The sequence below is a fragment of the Eumetopias jubatus genome, unplaced genomic scaffold (assembly GCF_037043125.1).
Source record: "Eumetopias jubatus isolate StellerSeaLion01/CBP00866 unplaced genomic scaffold, mEumJub1_p1.0 scaffold_7, whole genome shotgun sequence".
Lineage (NCBI taxonomy): Eukaryota > Metazoa > Chordata > Mammalia > Carnivora > Otariidae > Eumetopias > Eumetopias jubatus.
This window is the reverse complement of record NW_028274813.1, coordinates 24,753,833-24,771,364: the sequence shown is the minus strand read 5'-3', so window position 1 is coordinate 24,771,364 and position 17,532 is coordinate 24,753,833. Positions and strand designations below refer to the sequence as shown.

The 17,532-nt window shown below is 39.8% G+C and overlaps 1 protein-coding gene and 1 pseudogene across 1 annotated transcript in view; both read right to left on the bottom strand.

The window, feature by feature from the left end:
• SPTLC2 (serine palmitoyltransferase long chain base subunit 2) overlaps window positions 1–17,532 on the bottom strand; it is a 101,479-nt gene that overhangs the window by 22,526 nt on the left and 61,421 nt on the right. The window lies entirely within an intron of this gene.
• LOC114225101 (ubiquitin carboxyl-terminal hydrolase isozyme L5 pseudogene) lies at window positions 1,041–1,990 on the bottom strand (annotated as a pseudogene).

The following is a 17,532-nucleotide window of genomic DNA, read 5'->3' as shown; positions in this document are numbered from 1 at the left end:
GTGCTCAGATTTGAGAAAAATGACCAATTTATATTAAGTTCACCAAGTAAGAGTTAAAATTGTGCATACAGTAGCTGTGAATATGCTTTAGGATTTTTTTTAAGTCTGCTAAAATAAAATTGGGATGTTTATTACTTTTTCTACTGGTAGCAGTGAAAATCAGTAGACACTATACTTTTGTCTTTTTCAAATGAGCTGCATTAAAACCATACTTTCTCAAGGAAATACTGTTTCAAAATCCTCAAAATGTTTAGATATCAAAGACAAATACAGATTTTTTTTTCATTAATGGTGAGGAGAAACAAGAGATCCAGTTTAATCAAGATCTGCCATTTATAAATTTTAAGCATGTAACTGAGCTAAAAGATTGAGAGATTATAACAATTACAGGTAGAGAATATCATTTGTGCAATTTCTAGGTTCAGTATGATAGTGTACATCCAGAGAACCAAAAGAAGTTCTCAGATCCAGTGTCAAATAATGGAAATGGACAAGGACTCTTTTTTTTTTAAAGATTATTTATTTGAGAGAGAGAGAGAAAGAGCAGGAGCAGGGGGAAGGCAGAGGAAGAGGGGGAAGCAGACTCCCCGCTGAGCAGGGAGCCCAAAGAGGGGCCAAAGGCAGACACTTAACCCACTGGCACCCTGGACAAACACTCGTAACATCACTTTTATTTAATATGCACTACATATACATGATGCAGGTAGGGAAAGAATCCATGCATTAAAGACAAGACAGATTGGTACTATTGCCAAACATGCAGAGTCAATTAGGATGTTGCTCAAAGTTCTTTTTTTTTTTTTAAAGATTTTATTTATTTGAGATGGGGGGAGCAGCAGAGGGAGAGAGAGAAGCAGGCTCTCCACTGAGCAGGGAGCCCGATGTGGGGCTTGATCCCAGGACCCTAGGATCATGACATGAGCCGAAGGCAGACACTTAACCGACTGAGCCACCCAGGTGCCCCTCAAAAGTTCTTTATACTTAATGGTTTCCATTAAATAAGTGCAGAAGCAGAAATGTGTACACATCGCAAAACATCTTCATTTGGTTTCCTGTGCTTTCTTTGCATTGTTTTTCTTTTGCCTTTTCTACTAGTGGTATTAACTGCTGGTGTTCTGCTAGAGTCTTTAATGATTCCATAATGAAAGGCAGATAATTATGCTTCCTTCTGATATTTTCAAATCTTTTTAGTTTCTTTATTTCTTCTTCAATAAGCATCTAACTTTTGGTAACCTCTGACTGAACAGCATTTAACATATTGTTACCCTGATCTGTATCCATGGGTTCCTCAGCAAGTTGTCTTTGTAACTTTCTGCTACCTTCTCTTCATTTATCATTTTTCTATCAGACACATGGCTGTTAAGCTGAATCGAATTTCACCTTCACTGTACTTTTGTTCCTTTTTTTCTATGACTGGCCTCACTGTGCTGATCCAGTCATCTTGATGGTGTGCACTGAAACCAATCGGTCCTTCTCTTAATCCATCTAATTCATGCAATCTTCCATTTATAGGAATGTAACTGACAAAGTGAAAAGCATCTTCTTCTTCTGCTGACGTCTTTGCACCAAATTCAAACATCTGCTGTCTGGCAAAACTGTTGTGTACGTGTCAAATCACATCTGAACTGCTGAGTGCCAAACCTTTCATAGCTGCATCAAAGCTCTGTGAAAATTCTTTAAACTCTGACAATGTCTCTCCTAAATGGACATCTTGATGGGTATGGTTCAATAACACACTTACTACAGCTTGAGTAGCACAAGCATTATTAATTACCTGCTTGGCAAAAAATATCGTGTCAGGTCTGGAGTCCTGAACTACAGAGCCTGCTGGTTCTTCTCCTGGCTGCCACTTGAAAAGGAAAATTAACCCATCAACTGGCTTTAACTTTTCAAAATTCTCGGGCTCTAAACTCCATATTTCTTCTACTTGGGCTCCTCGGCAACCAAATTCTTCAATGAGTTCAGTGAAGACCCTGGGGTTGCTTTTCATGAGGCACACTCCCCGGGCCACACACGGCCCCGGCTGCTACTTCAGGCTCTGCCCACCTCCCACCCCCCCAACCAACTGCCACGGGCCTCTGGTCTCAGTGATCACAGCAAACCTGCCGCTGAGCTCATCAGCTGCTTGTCATCCTGCCTACTCCCACCCCGACAAGCCTGCTTCAGGATTTCTTAAAGAAATAAAAGTAAACACCTAAAGAAGTTGAATTTGGGGACTACTAACATTTTTTGAAGCCTTATTTAACTTTAAGATATAAAACTGTTAAAAAAAATCTAGTACATAAAAATAAAGAATAAAGATTTCATTTATTTTAGCATTTATTTGGTAGAAATACAGGAGATAGAAAAGTAGCATCATAGTCTTTACACCAAAGACAAAAATCTCACTAGGAAGACTACACAGAAAGGGAAGAACGGATTATGTGCTAGGCAAACAGCCATTAAACAAATATATCCTGAGTATCCACCCAGTGTGTGCCAGACATCTAGGCCCTGGATATACTATACGGAATGAAAGAGACAAAACTCCTGCCTGCATGGAGCATACATTCCGATGTGGGAGATGAACAACAAAAAAGGTAAATAACCCACTCAAGTGATGTGTGAGAAATAACCTGGATGAGCCAAACACTATCTCCACAAAGTGCCAACGCCCAGAAGCAAAAGCACGGGGCGCCTGGGTGGCTCCATTGGTTGGGCAGCTGCCTTTGGCTTGGGTCATGATCCCAGAGTCCTGGGATCGAGCCCCGCATCACGCTCCCCACTTAGCGGGAGTCTGCTTCTCCTTCTGACCCTCTCTGCTCTTGTACTCTCTCTCAAATAAATGAATAAAATCTTAAAAAAAAAAAAAAAAGCAGCAGCAGCAAAAACACACGTGGCATTTCCTAGGGCAGAGTGAACCAGCATGGTTGGAACTGAGCCTGTGTGCGATACAGAACGTCCATAGGGGGCCAGTCACAAGGGATTCATAGTCTTCACTGTTAAGAAAGGCTCTGACTCTGACTTTGACTTTGAGAAGCAGGAGAGTCCCCAGGAGAATTCTTAAAACAGAAGATTGATAAGATCTCCTACGTTTCCACAGGATCACCCTGAGTGCTGCATTTAAACAGAGGTGAGGACAAAAGTAGAGAGGGCATGGGAGGGGACAGTGGCTCAGACTAGGATGGCAGCAATAGGTAAGAAAAGTAGACAGGGGATATATTCTGAAGGTAGACAGAAATGGTACAAATTGTTAAAGTGCATAGAAGATAGAGAATAAATGTTTAATGAATGAATGAATCTTGGATAGGAAGGAGACCTATGTGGACTAGAGTACTCAGGAAAGGCATCCAAGAGTCATTACACTGCACTGGAACTCTCTGCATGGAGGTCTCTAATTTTCAGCATTGTTTATTTATCTTTATTTCTTCCAATTCATTTTTTCTTGACTGATCCCTCTATGACTATTAAATCCATGTGAAAATAGACAGAAGTCTAAGTGAAGTCAGTAACAGTGGGGATACAGAGTATGTTCAAAGATATTAAGGAGGCACAATCTAAAGGCTCTGGTGATTAAATATATGGAATGGAGAAGTAAAGAAAATATAAGTGATTTCTTGTTTGGACAACTTCATAAATAGTGATGCCATTATCTGAGGGAACACAAAAGAAAAAGCATGTTTGAGGAGAAACAAATGGAAAAGGCTAAAAACTTTAAGGAAACAAAACTCAATTTGGAAGGAGCAAGTATTTTTAAAGTCTAAAGGTTTAGGGGTGCCTGAGTGGCTCAGTCGTTAAGTGCCTGCCTTCAGCTCAGGTCATGATCCCAGGGTCCTGGGATAGAGCCCCACATCGGGCTCCCTGCTCTGCAGGGAGCCTGCTTCTCCCGCTCCCACTCCCCCTGGTTGTGTTCCCCTCTTTCGCTGTGTCTCTCTCTGTCGAATAAATAAAATCCTTAAAAAAAAAAGTCTAAAGGTTTAAAATCAAGTAGGTCAAGACTACTGCTTCTAAACTTGGATTGGCATATTAAAAGTTAATTACTGTTTGGAATGATGAGAAGATTCTGGAAATGGATAGTGGTAATGGTTGCACAACGCTGTAAAATGTACTTGATGCCAGTGAATTGTAGACCCCAAATTAGTTAAAATGTTAAATTTTATGTTACATATATTTTACCAGAGTGTTCACTCACTAGAGGTCAAGTTTTTTTTTAATGAGATATAATTCACATTCTATACAGTTCACCCATTTAAAACATGCCATTCAATGTTTTTACTATATTTGTAGAATTATGCAACCATCATAAACATTAATTTTAGAACATTTTTATTGCCCCCCAAAAGAAAACAGCACACATCAGCAGTCAGTCATTCCCATTTCATCCCAATCTTCCGGCCTAGACGTCAGGTGTAAGCGATACTTTTTTTTGTTTTTGAAGAATGTAATATAATTTATCCGAAAGTCACGTTTTTCTATGTAAACAAAAGACTTAAGGGGTAACTTCTAAAAAAAGTCCACACCTCTTAAAACCCTAAGTCTTGGGTGCCTGGGTGGCTCAGTCGGTTAAGCGACTGCCTTCAGCTCAGGTCATGATCCTGGAGTCCCGGGATCGAGTCCCACATCGGGCTCCCCGCTCGGCAGGGAGTCTGCTTCTCCCTCTGACCCTCTTCCCTCTCGTGCTCTCTATCTCTCATTCTCTCTCTCAAATAAATAAATAAAAAATCTTTAAAAAAAAACAAAACAAAAAACCCTAAGTCTTTCTCCACCATTAGCTTGGTGGTAAATACACAGCTCTACTGTGTAAAAATTCCCAGACATTTTTTCTGCAGTTTAGATGAAAATCATACAAATCAGTAAAAACAAGCAATTTGCTTTTTCATTTCCATTTTGTTTTTGTTATTTTCTACCAATGTTTTATGTATTTCTAAGCTGGAAAAACTCCAAAGGAACCACGAGCTCTATGAAAGATGAAGGACAGAAGTAAAAAAAAAAATTAGGTTATGGAAAAATTCCTGGGACCTTTTAAGACATGCCTCTGCTCTGTACCATCATTAATTTGCTCTTTTTATAAGTTTCTGTTTCTGTTCTTACACCTTTCATGTGTGGTCTCCTGTCTTCAAAACAAACTGCAAACTCTGAGGGCAAATACAGTTTTCTCCCCAGCACCTCCCCCCAAAACATACAAACATTCAAGTTGGTCTGAGAAAATGGAAACCCTTTTATGTGTTCAAACTAATTTGGATTCACAGCAGAATTAACTATATCCAATTACACTAAGGCAAATAATGAAATATCTCATATACAAAAAGCATTCTGACATTTGAACCTGGATGTCCAGGTTCAAATTCTGGCTCTACCACTTAGTAACTCTGTGACCTTGGGTAAGCAACTTAACCTCTCTGCTGCCTCATTTTATAAAAGTAGGAGAATTATGTCTAATACTTGTTCTGAGAATTTATTTACAAACTTAGAGCAGTGCTCAGTATATAGTAAACACAATAACATGTTCACTATTATTACTTCCTTCGATTTGTGTATTTTTCCCTTAAAATTATGCCATTTATACCTTCCACATTACATGATCTGACCCTCTAGCTTAGCTTTCAAAGATGAAATAAAGGATCCTGTTTTCCCTCACTGTTTCTAGTTCTCCACTTTTTTTTTTAAAGATTTTATTTATTTATTGAGAGAGAGAGAGAATGGTAGAGAGAGAGCATGAGATGGAGGAAGGTCAGAGGGAGAAGCAGACTCCTCGCTGAGCAGGGAGCCCGACGCAGGACTCGACCCTGGGACCCCAGGATCATGACCTGAGCCGAAGGCAGTCGCTCAACCAACTGAGCCACCCAGGCGCCCTAGTTCTCCACTTTTTAATCCCTTTTCATACTCTTAACACATAACACAGGACACAGCTGGTATTACCAACATTTAAACACATAAAGTTTACAATTTATCAATATGCCTCATATATTACATGCTCTACCATACTATCGGCTTTCCGAAGCTAGTTTTAGCCAGTGTTCCCTTATCTCTGCCTTCACATCACCCATTAATTGCCATCCAGATAAGGCTAATTTCCTATGCAACTGGAGTATTCAAGATGGCAAGCAGATGCCCTTATTTTCTGAAAACCACTCCTCTCCATAACAGGGATGCAACCTGGTCTCTACCTGGGCTAAACAGATTCTCTCCCCTAATTTGGAAGAGGCATACAGAGTTGCTTGTGCTGACATTTTAAAATCTGAAACCATCAGACAGCTATTTTGAAGTAAGACATCAAAGCAGTAAAAGCAGGTCTGAGAAAGACAGGAAATAATAACTCTACTGTCTTCCTAAATTTCACTCCTGAGCTGTAGTTTGGTTCTTTGGTGGCATGGACACTTCTGAAGTCAGACTGTCTGGGTTTATGTTCTGGCTCCATTCCATCCTCCACTAGCTGTAACGTTGTGGCTAGGTCACTTAACCTCTCTGAGCCCAGTTTCCTCATCTGCAAAATGGAATTCATAATGACAATGATTTCACCTACTTTGTAAGGTTGTTTTAAGGATTAAGTGAAGTAATACAGGCAAAGTGCTTAATAAAATGCCTTGTACATAGTGTTTAAAAACTCATTATTTCAATTATTTTATGTTTATATATGTAAGAATTTATTATTTTTATTATTTTACCTATAACATTATTTTAAGGTCTTACTCTTTCTTCAAATCAGAAAAAAGCCAGGAATAGATGAGTATATATACTTTGTCTTCTAAGGATATACTAAAGATCTTGAGCAAAAAGAAAAAAGCAAGCCAACTGAATCTTCTAACTCTAAAACCTAATCAGATGCCAAAAAGGACAGAATAAAAATTAATAAAATAAAACATAGAAGGGGTTAGGAGGTATTAAGAAATACTAGGAAAATGTTGCTTATTTTGAGAATTCAAAAAACTGAATGTTTTCCCTTAAGAAGTTTTTGAAGATGCTATGTCATTTTTCATGGCTGGCACACGGTAAGTAGTCAAAAAGTGATTGCTGAGTGAAAGAAACCTTATTGTGTCTTAAACTAAAAAAAAAAAAAAAAAAAAAGCCAAAACCAGACAGAGGAGGTAGAAGAAGTTCTCTCTAGATGTGTTAAAGATCAGGATCAATTAAAGGAATAATATGCCTTAAAAAGACTAAAAAAGATAAAAATGTAACAGACACAGCTCTTATCGGCTAATAAAATAAATTTAACATATTCTCAATTAACTATGCAGATGGGGGAAGAGTGAGGTACAACAGCAATGGTGCTCACATAACCAAGAAAGTCTCCATCTGAATTTGAAATATGTATTTTATTTTTTAATTTTTAAAGATTTTTATTTATTTATTTGAGGGGGGGAGAGAGAGCGTAAGCCATGAGGAGTAGAGAGGGGCAGAGGGAGAAGCAGACCCCCCCTACTGAGCAGGGAGCCCGATGTGGAGCTTGATCCCAGGACCCTGAGATCATGACCTGAGCCAAAGGAAGAGCTTTTAACTGACTAAACCACCCAGGCGCCCCTGAAATATATTTTAGTATCTTAAAAGCAGACTTACCTTATTGCTAACATTTAATTTTGGCATAAGTCTACATACGGCAGTTCCACCAAGAGGGGAAAAGACCAACACATATTTAGGGGAAATGATATACATGTTTAGTTGCAGAGGTGGATTAGGATGACAAATATGCCATAATCTGTTTGTAAAACCAAAAATATATGAAACATGCAAAATCTAAGAATAAACAGAAATTAATTAAGAAGGTCTGTTTGCAATCACTTTAAATATACAGAACAAACAAGTTCAACCCAAAGCAGCACAATCAGCTATCAAAAGTAACTTTTCCCAAGCAATGCCTTATCATGGCCTCTTTTCATTTCAATTACTGTTTTGAGCTTAGAAGTGCAAAAAATCTAGGTATAGAGACTGCATGATCTGGACATAACATAACCCCTTTCAGGAGGGGTGAAGGATCTGTAAGCAAATGTGTTCCAGCATAATTCTATGGAGATGCACTTTCAGACTTACAGGCTTCTCCTCCTGAATCTTCGGTAATTATGGCAGGTTTCTGGCAATTCACTGTTTTCTTCTACACTATCCTCACAATTACTGGTCAATACTCTCAGGCTGCAGTGACATCTGTGATGCTTTACACAGTATCAAAGGCCTTCACTAACTAATCCTATTTCTTACTGATCATTACTAGCTGAGTTCTCAACCATTGCCTTGAAGAAACCTCCAGAAGTCATGAAATGTGCATCTGAACACCTGGCATAATTCACTCCCTACTTGTGTGATAGCTCTATCACTTGCACACATTTGCTGGCCATTACACATAGGTCCAAACTGTTTGTCAGAACACAAAACACACAACAGAAAAAGAAGACACCACCAATGCTCAAGTTATGATAGAGAAAGAGCCTCTTGCCCAAGAGTTATCTGTGTTCTGCCGGGGCACAGAGTAATTCTCACTGGTCTAACGTTGAGGAGGGCAACTGGTGAGACTCCACTCTCACCAACTCTTGAACTATGGGGAGGAATTAACAAGGAACAGTAACAGAATGGCTTATTTTAGGGGCGCCCGCGTGGCTCAGATGGTTAAGCATCTGCCTTCGGCTCAGGTCATGATCCCAGGGTCCTGGGATCGAGTCCTGCATCGGGCTCCCTGCTAGGCGGGGAGCCTGCTTCTCCCTCTCCCTCTGCCTCTCTCTCCCTCTCTCTCTCTGACTTTCATGAATAAATAAAACATTACAAAGAAAAAAAAGAATGGCTTATTTTATTTTGTTTCATTTTTTTAATACTTCAGAGAGAATTAACATTGTAATACATTAGCCTTATATGGGGTGCTACCAGATGAAGGTATGCACATGAAATGCTGGAACAATATGGAACACTTCACTTACCATAATGACAAGATTCTGACATTCAAGCCAACTTGCATATGATCACTTGTTTAGGCATTGTTAGTGTCCCCATTTACAGAGAATTCACAAGCTGACAGCCCTCTCACAATGTGATTTCCTTCCCTTTTTTTTTTTAAGGTTTTATTTATTTATTTGACAGAGAGAGAGAGAGTGAGAGCAGGAACACAAGCAGGGGGAGTGGGAGAGGGAGAAGCAGGCTTCCCGCAGAGCAGGGAGTCCAATGTGGGACTCGATCCCAGAACCCTGGGATCATGACCTGAGCCGAAGGCAGGCGCTTAACAACTGAGCCACCCAGCCGCCCCTCTTTTGTTATTCTTAAGCACTATTAAACACAGAGGGTAGGGGAGGTATCCTAGCAGGACTCATCTGTTTTTTGTTCTGCCAAAATTATGGAGTACAGTCTAACAACCCTAGAACAAAACTGTCTCCAGTAACTGCTAAAAAGGCAGTAAGTGTTCTCATTTTCTTCCCTCCCATAACTACCAAACTCTTCTAATCAAGTGGTGTTATTTATATGCTATTGCTAAAAAGGAATAACAGTAATAAATCTGTAGACTATATGCCAAACAACTGACATGGATTATCCAAGGACATACGATCATAGGGACTGTACTTTCTGTGACATATGTATAATATTTGGGTTTTGAAAATAAGCATGTATTAGTTTTATAGACAAAATAAAGAATGAATAGATGAATACATTTAAATTGGTATTACAAATCCTGCATTTTGGATCCTTAAGATTGATCCCTGAGCTGTATTTATTCATGTTACTGATGACCTACTTTCTAGGAAATTGCCCAGGGTATAAACATCATTAACGGGACCAACTAAAAATCAACTAACAAATAGAAACTAAAATATAGTTAACTAACTTAATATTATAAGAAAACCAGAGTTTAGAACCCAAAGCTGGGTCTTCACTGCCAAGCACAATATGGAGGGGGGAAAAATTGACAGGCCTAGAACAGAGTTTATTCACTTATTTACATCTACTGAACCTGGAAAACTTTGCAGGCAAATTTTAATATTCAAGGCTAATCCACTGAGAACGCAGTGATGGCTAGTTTTGTGTCAACTTGCCTGAGCCACAGTGACCAGATACTTGGTCAAACATAATTTGGCTGTGCTTTGTGAGGACATTTGGGATGAGATTAACATTTGAATTGGTGGACTGAGTAAAGCTGAGTAAAGACTGTCCTCTGGGGGGACCTGGGTGGCGCAGTTAGTTAAGCGTCTGACTCTTGGGGTTTCGACTCAGGTTATGATCTAGGGTTGTGAGATTTGAGCCCTGTGTCGGGCTCTGCGCTCAGTGGAGTGTCTGCTTAAGACCCTCTCTCCTTCTCCCTCTGCCCCCCTCCCCCGCTCTCTCTAAAATAAATAAATAAATCTTAAAAAAAAAAAAAAAAGGATTGTCTTCCCTAATGTGGGTGGGCTTCATCCAATCGTTTGAAGGCCTCAAAAGAACAAATGGGTCCTCCTAAATAGGGAGGAATTCCTCCTGCCTGTCATGCTGGCACATCAGGTTTTTTTTCTGCCTTCAGACTTGAACTGAAGCATCAGCTCTTCCTGGGTCCCGAGACTAATGGCATTTGGACTAGAATTATATCAGCTCTTTTGCGTCTCCAGCTTGCCAAATGCAGATCTTGAGACTTGTAAGCCTCCATAACTATGTGAGCCAATTTCCTGTAATATCTCTATTTTCCGCTCTCCTTTTTCCTCTCTATAAAAACACCAAATAGGAAAAGTCCAGCAGATGCTTTATGATGATGATTGCAACTCTGATGCCTCAGAAAGCTTAGAATCCTGTCCAAGAAACAGCCATCTATTCTTTTGACCAAGTTATCCCAAGCCCAATGGGACTCGGATGATACTTAATGGAACATTTTCTTGAACAATGGCCACACTTTTACTTAGACGTTAAAAATAATCTCTAACTGCTGTTAAAGCCAGTCATCTTTAACTATCTTCTTTCTACTTCTCTCCCCAAACGGTCACCATCCCCACCATTAATGTTTGAAGTAATAAGCACAGAATTAGAAAGAGTACTAACCCATACAATTACTGTACTTCATTTAGACAGTTTTGGTTATAAAAAAAGAGATAAGAACCTCCTCCCCATGCCAAACACAGAAGCTGCTAGGTACTTCCTTTACTCTTCATCAATGGCAAAAAATAGCACTCTAGGTCTCCACGGCAGACCCCACCCTGCCACTGATGGGGTGTCATTTAGGAATCACTGAACGGTACACAACTCAAATCACATAGAGCAGCAAGTATCTTAGACCAAAAATCTTGTAGCCATACTCTCTGTACATTCCTCCAAGAACAGGGTATGTTACAGAATTAAAAACTGAATAAATGCAGTAAAGGTAAAGATCCATTAATGGAGAAAAGAAAACCAAAATGGAGAAAAGAAAAACTCTGATAACTTTTGCTTAGCTTATGAATCTTACGAGTACATAAGTACTAAAGTTGATTTCCATGCCAACAGAAATATATTGATAATTAACAAGATTAAACCACAAAGGAACTTCCACTCCATATTATTATTTTTATTTTTTCACATTTAGATGATACCTTAGTGTAGAGGACGGCAGAACAGGGATGAATTCTTAACTAAGTCATCCAGGTTTCTTTCCTAAAGAAGCAGCAGTCTCTCCTTCACTCATGTTTCTTAATTATCAACGGTCACCTTCTATGGACAGGTCTAAAGTGGGTGGAGAAGGCGGCAGACAACACTTTCCACTCATCACAACACTTTCTAGATCAATAAATTGTACATATGTCACAAGTACCCAATCAGGATGTACTGGGAAGAGTAGGATCTCATAGCTTACTGGAAAGGAGAGAGAGGGACAAAAGAATGCCTAAAGACACACATCAACCACCATTAAAGGTCCTCCTTTGTTCTTTACTACATGAACAGCTGCAGAATTTCAGCCTGTCGATTGAAATTAAGATCACTATACCTAGAAATACCTTCAAGTACTAAGTAAGACTAGAGAAGGAAGGAAGGGTGGGAGAGAGAGGAGAGCATGGGATGTAAAGAAAAAAACATTAGCGAAGCTATTCCAACACCCCACACTGTGTTGGAATTTGAATTTAATGAGTTCAGGTTTTTCACATGATTTCAGAGAAAGAAGGATAAAGTATCTTATCCAGAAATGTTAACCTAAAACAAGTATTTGCTAGAAGGCAGGGCAGACTGATTTGAATAACATATTCCCCTTAAGTACCAACTAAATTGCACTAGAAAATATTGGTTTTGAGGTCCTTAAGAGACCCAAGGAATAGGAAAATAAATGTACCTCCAACCCACTCTTTACAAGCTACTTTCGGGCTCCAGTGAACAGTCTTGTAAAAGGGATATTTATAAGGGACTTCTAGAAAGCAAGAGTTCAATAACTGTTTAACACTAAAGCAAAATGAGAAGGAGCTAGGTTCACCATCTCCTAGAAGCAGCCCTATTTTGCCAGACTGGCAACAAATAAAGTGCTCAGCCCTGGCAACTGTCAAGCTATTGAACATCAGGGCACTTGGGTGGCTCAGTTGGTTGAGCAACTGCCTTCGGCTCAGGTCATGATCCTGGAGTTACGGGATCGAGTCCCACATCGGGCTCCCTGCTCAGCAGGGAGTCTGCTTCTCCCTCTGACCCTCTTCCCTCTCGTGCTCTCTATCTCTCATTCTCTCTCAAATAAATAAATAAAATCTTTAAAAAAAAAAAAGCTATTGAACATCAAAGCAGACAGCCTGCCTCTCCCTCCCCTAGGGACACTGTTCCAAAGCTGACTTTGGTGTTTTGTCTCCCTACAAGAATTCGGCCAAGCATCTGACTCTACTCTCCCATATTACTACTGGTATTTCTCTCATCTGCAACTAGAGCAGCTTTTGCTAAGTGACTCTCTCAAGCACCGTTTATCACCCTCTCCACAGTCATAGCTTAATCCTTTAATTAGTTTCAATGCCAAAAACTAGGATTTCCTGAGGAGTGTCACAGGATGTGCACCAAGCAGCAGGGGCCAAGGCTTAAAGTTGTTCAAGAGTTTCAAAGAATGGTTGCTAACGCACAGCCAGGAACAGAGAGCCCTAAACAAAAGGAAGAAAGGAGGCCAAGTGCCTTAGAAAAATTAAGGAACTGAGTTTTATTTATTTCTAAAAGATTTTATTTGAGAGCGAGAGAGAGAGAGAGAGAGAGCACATGATCAGGGGGTAGGGGCAGAGGGAGAGAGAAGCAGACTCCCTTCCAGGACCCTGGGATCATGACCTAAGCAGATGCTTACCCCACTGAGCCACCCAGGCACCCCAAGGCACTGAGTTTTAGAGGGTGCCAGCTCACTGTCAGGACAGAAAGTCTTCATTTGTCCAAAGACTATCCTACTGTCCTTTGGGGCTGGAACACCTAACAAGCTACTTTTACTCCAAACTGAGGGATGAGGAAATCTGTGTACCTCGCTCAAGCACCCACCACCTTCAGATGAGAAGGGTCAGCAAATAAGGCAATTGCTGGTAAAGGCGAGGCTTGGAATTAACCTAGTAGTTGCAGAGGTGGAAGACAAGGACCTAATAAGTTTCACAAACTAATTAGTATTGAACTTTTTAAAGTTTATAGTGGGCAAGGCCATCTGTAGGTTATGCACTAAAAAATCTGATTCTGAATTAATAGGCCATTAAAAAAAATGTGAAACAAAAATAAATGCAACCAGACTTAAAGAGCCAACCATGGGTCTCTGAATTCTTAGTTCTCTTTCTCCCCTCTTAATTGGTTTCTGAGTTCTCCACTCATGCCTCGGATTCATTCAGCAAGGATCATCAGCTCTCTAGAAGAAAGCATAAAGGGATCCAGACTTCCAAAAACGATGAAAACTGGCAACTCAGTTTCACCACCAAGGTCCTGTTCCACAAGCCAACATGTCCCTTATTTTTCTTTCAAAAGAAAGAGACCCTATGTCTGGCTTTCCAATTTCCTTTCCTTCCCAAGTTACTACCTCTCAGTAGAGCAGCTCTTGGTTCTCTTTGGTGTAAACAAGCCCAAACAAAGAAATAAACAAACAAATAGCCCTTAAGTCCCTTAAAAATTAGTTTGCATTTTAAACTGAGGTTTTCTTTAAAATGCACATTCTAGGACCTTGTCCACCAAGACTGGGTAGTTTGGTAGAATGGACTAGAATCCTCATTTCTAACAACAGTGGTGCTCAACCTGGCTACACATTAAGATCTGGGGTGCTTTTAAGTAACACCCTGCAGGGGCCTCACCCCCCAGAAACTCAAACGGTCTGCAAGGGGCCCTGACATCAGCAATATGACTAATTTTGAAGCTTTCCTCTGTGAAAGCAACGTTAGGAACCACCACACCAACAGTGCCTCTGATGCAACGTGGTCCCATGGACAAAGTGTGAGAACAGAGGCTCACAAGAGTACACCTGAATGAGGTCTTTCTGAACCTCGCTCTACCACCAAAGCAGATAGCAGGCAGAGTAAAATATTTAGATAATTAGAAAAACCATAGGTGACTTTTTTTAAAATCAATTCCTCTTCAGAAAGCTCTTCAGAAGAGTATCTGGTTCTTAATTGAGAACAGAGTCCATCTATCTTCTCACTTATTTATACATATTAAGTATTCTTGTAGCAGTAAATCGCAAAGTTGATGAAAAACTAGGGTGAAGTCTCCTAGACAAAGTCCTCTGAAATACTTCTGGGGAAAAAAATACTTCTAACCATGTTAAGGTTTAGAAAGTTATTCTTCAAACAAAACAGAGCCTGGATTATAAGGTTCACAAATTACAAGTCATAAGAAGAATAGGTTGAAGTAATAATGGTCGTAAGTCTCAGCTAAACAATAATTGAATAAATCAAATTGTGGGGGAAATCTTTAAAATAAATTTGATTATGAAATAAAACTAAGGTAACTCACCCACTTCAATCTTAAAAAACAAACAACTCTGACTTCACAGTACTTTAAGAATTAGTTTACTTATATCATCTTACTAAATCTCCAAAATGAGGGCCACATCTAGTAGAGGGCTCCTTTCCTGTCCTAGGGGAACAACCTCAAACTCCTTATTTATGTTTTGTCTTAAGAACAATATTCTACTAAATGAACAAGTCTACATTTGTTCAAAGGTTAGCTCCGAGGGCTGTTGCCTGTGGGCATCTTACTTAATAGCCAGCTTCAAACAAACTCTGAAACAAGACACAAAAGGAGAGACCAGTCTTGTGGTGAGAAACTTCTATTAACATTTGGATTTGGAAGAAAGAAAGAAACTGGAAGTGGAAAAAGAAACACACTCGAGCAACAGAAAGCTCTTGAGTATTCTGAACAAATTTCTGAAGCGGAGAGGGAGGCTAAGAGGGTTACGGATCCACAGAGAGGAAACAGATAGGTAAATGCCCCCAAAGGGCTTTCATTTGTATGGCTGATTACTCAGAACTATATTTAGCTGTGTTTTGGAAAATTAGCAAACCAGAAGTCAGAAAATTAGAAAGGTTAAAAGGTCTGTTTTAATAAAATGTTAAATATCCTTACTGCAACTTTAGAAGAAGAGGATGGAGTTCAAGAAAGCCACGTTCTTTCTATTCAGAGACAAGATACTGAGAAAACTGGTACCATTTGTGGGTGCAAATTTCTCCACCAATAAAGTGGTCGTATTGCTTGCTGACTTGAGAAAGCTTAAGCCATTGGTTTAAAAGCCCTTTGGGCTAGATAATAACGAAGCTAATTTACAAAAGGAAAATCCTTCTTTTCCTCTGATAGCTGGTAATTTACTAGAGTGATAAGCTTCTATAGAAAAAAATCTGCTTAGAAAGATTGATAAGGAACGTAAGACTAATAAGATCTGAGTTGGCTTCAAATAATTAACTGGTTTTAAGGAAGTTTAAGATTTTGGTCAGGGGGGGGAGGTGGGCAGTGGGTGGTGGTGGTAAGGAAGGAGATTTTTGGAGAGGAGAAAGAAGGAGGAACCGGAGAAAAGGGGAAGCTGAACAAAGGAAGAATTTGCCTGTGTCTCTGAGACCAGCCCTTCTCTGGAATCCTATCCTTACCACTAGACTGGATGTTTTTTCAAAGGCAGAGATCATGTATTGTTCAACCCTGCACTGCTCAACTGCAAACCCACCACAGGATACAGAGTAGATGCTTGATAAATGTTTTATAAATGTGGACTCCAGTATTTTTTTTAACGGCATCCTAGGCAGTCAGTTATAAAGAAAGGAGGTAATCTAGTCTGACTCTCAGTGTCAGATACACTGCTAAGCTGTAAGTAAGAAGAAAAATGTGTTTATGAGAAAACTTGATTTTTATTTACATGAATTTCTAATAGTGAAATAAACAAATTAGGTAAAAGCAGATAAATAATAATAAAGAAGAAAGTGGAACCAAAACAGTCCTGGGCTCAGAAAGCACAGGACTTGGAGGGGGGTGTCCAGGCTAAGCCGGTCCACCAAACATAACAAGGGGATGTAAAAGCCATCAGCCTCCTGCAGAGAAGCAGGAAATTCTCCCTATGCCTGCCCCTCCCCCCCAAAGATTGTTTTCTTTAACAGTTCTGCCTCCTTAGCATGGGACTCCTGGAATGCTTTCTTTTTTTTCTTTGTTTTTAAAGTTTCTCAGCTCTCCTAAATCAATTTTTGACAGTTCCTGGGATTCTCAAGATGATCATTTAATACCTCATTAACAAGTCTATTATAGGAATTAATTCAAATGAGCCCAAACTAATTTTAATTAAACCTCAATCTGCCCAAGGTATTCCTTTTTTCTCTTACACCAATAGCCGCCTAAATAGGCCCAGTCCTTTAAAATTAAGAACTACAAAAAGTGCAGTTTTCTGGAAAATTACCTGCCATTTTTAAAAAGATTTTATTTATTGAGAGAGAGAGCCCGTGTGCACTGGAGCAGGAAGGAGGGGCAGAGGGAGGGAGAAGCAGACTCCCTGCTGAGCAGGGAGCCTGAGGACACAGGGCTCCTCCATATCAGGACCCTGGGATCAAGACCTGAGCCAAAGGCAGATGCTTAACCAACTGAGCCACTTGTCATCATTTTTAAATCTACCTAGTAAAATGTACCTATTTATTTTGTTCCATGATTTGGCCATTTGGTTTAACATTCATCTACTCAAGCAACATTCATCTATTCAAGCAACCATTTTCTAATAGTTATGGATCATGTGTGCATCCATCATTCATTCATTCATTCAGCAAATTTATCAAAAGGCTACTGGATGTCAGACACTAAGGTGGGTGCTGTGCATGTTATTAATTACATCTCTGGAAGAAATAAAATACAGCCAAGCACAGCTCTGGAAAATGGAAAAGCACAACTTTAGTTTCTTTGCTCAGACATGTTTTGTCTTGACTCATAAATAGATCTTACAGCTAAGTTTCCATTACTGGATGGGTGTGTGTGTGTGTGTTGTGTGTATGAAGTAAAAGCTAGAATTTCAAATGTCTAGTGGAATTTGTCAGAATTTCCTTGGTGTCAGTTTTCTACTCACCAGCCTGGCCTCATCCCTACGTTCACAAGCAGGCTGGCAGCACACCTCCCACCCACCAGTCCTTCACTTTGGTTCTGAGGTAAGATGCCTCCCAGTGTCTACTCACCAACCTAGTGGCATGTCCCTCTCTTCTTTGGGAAAAG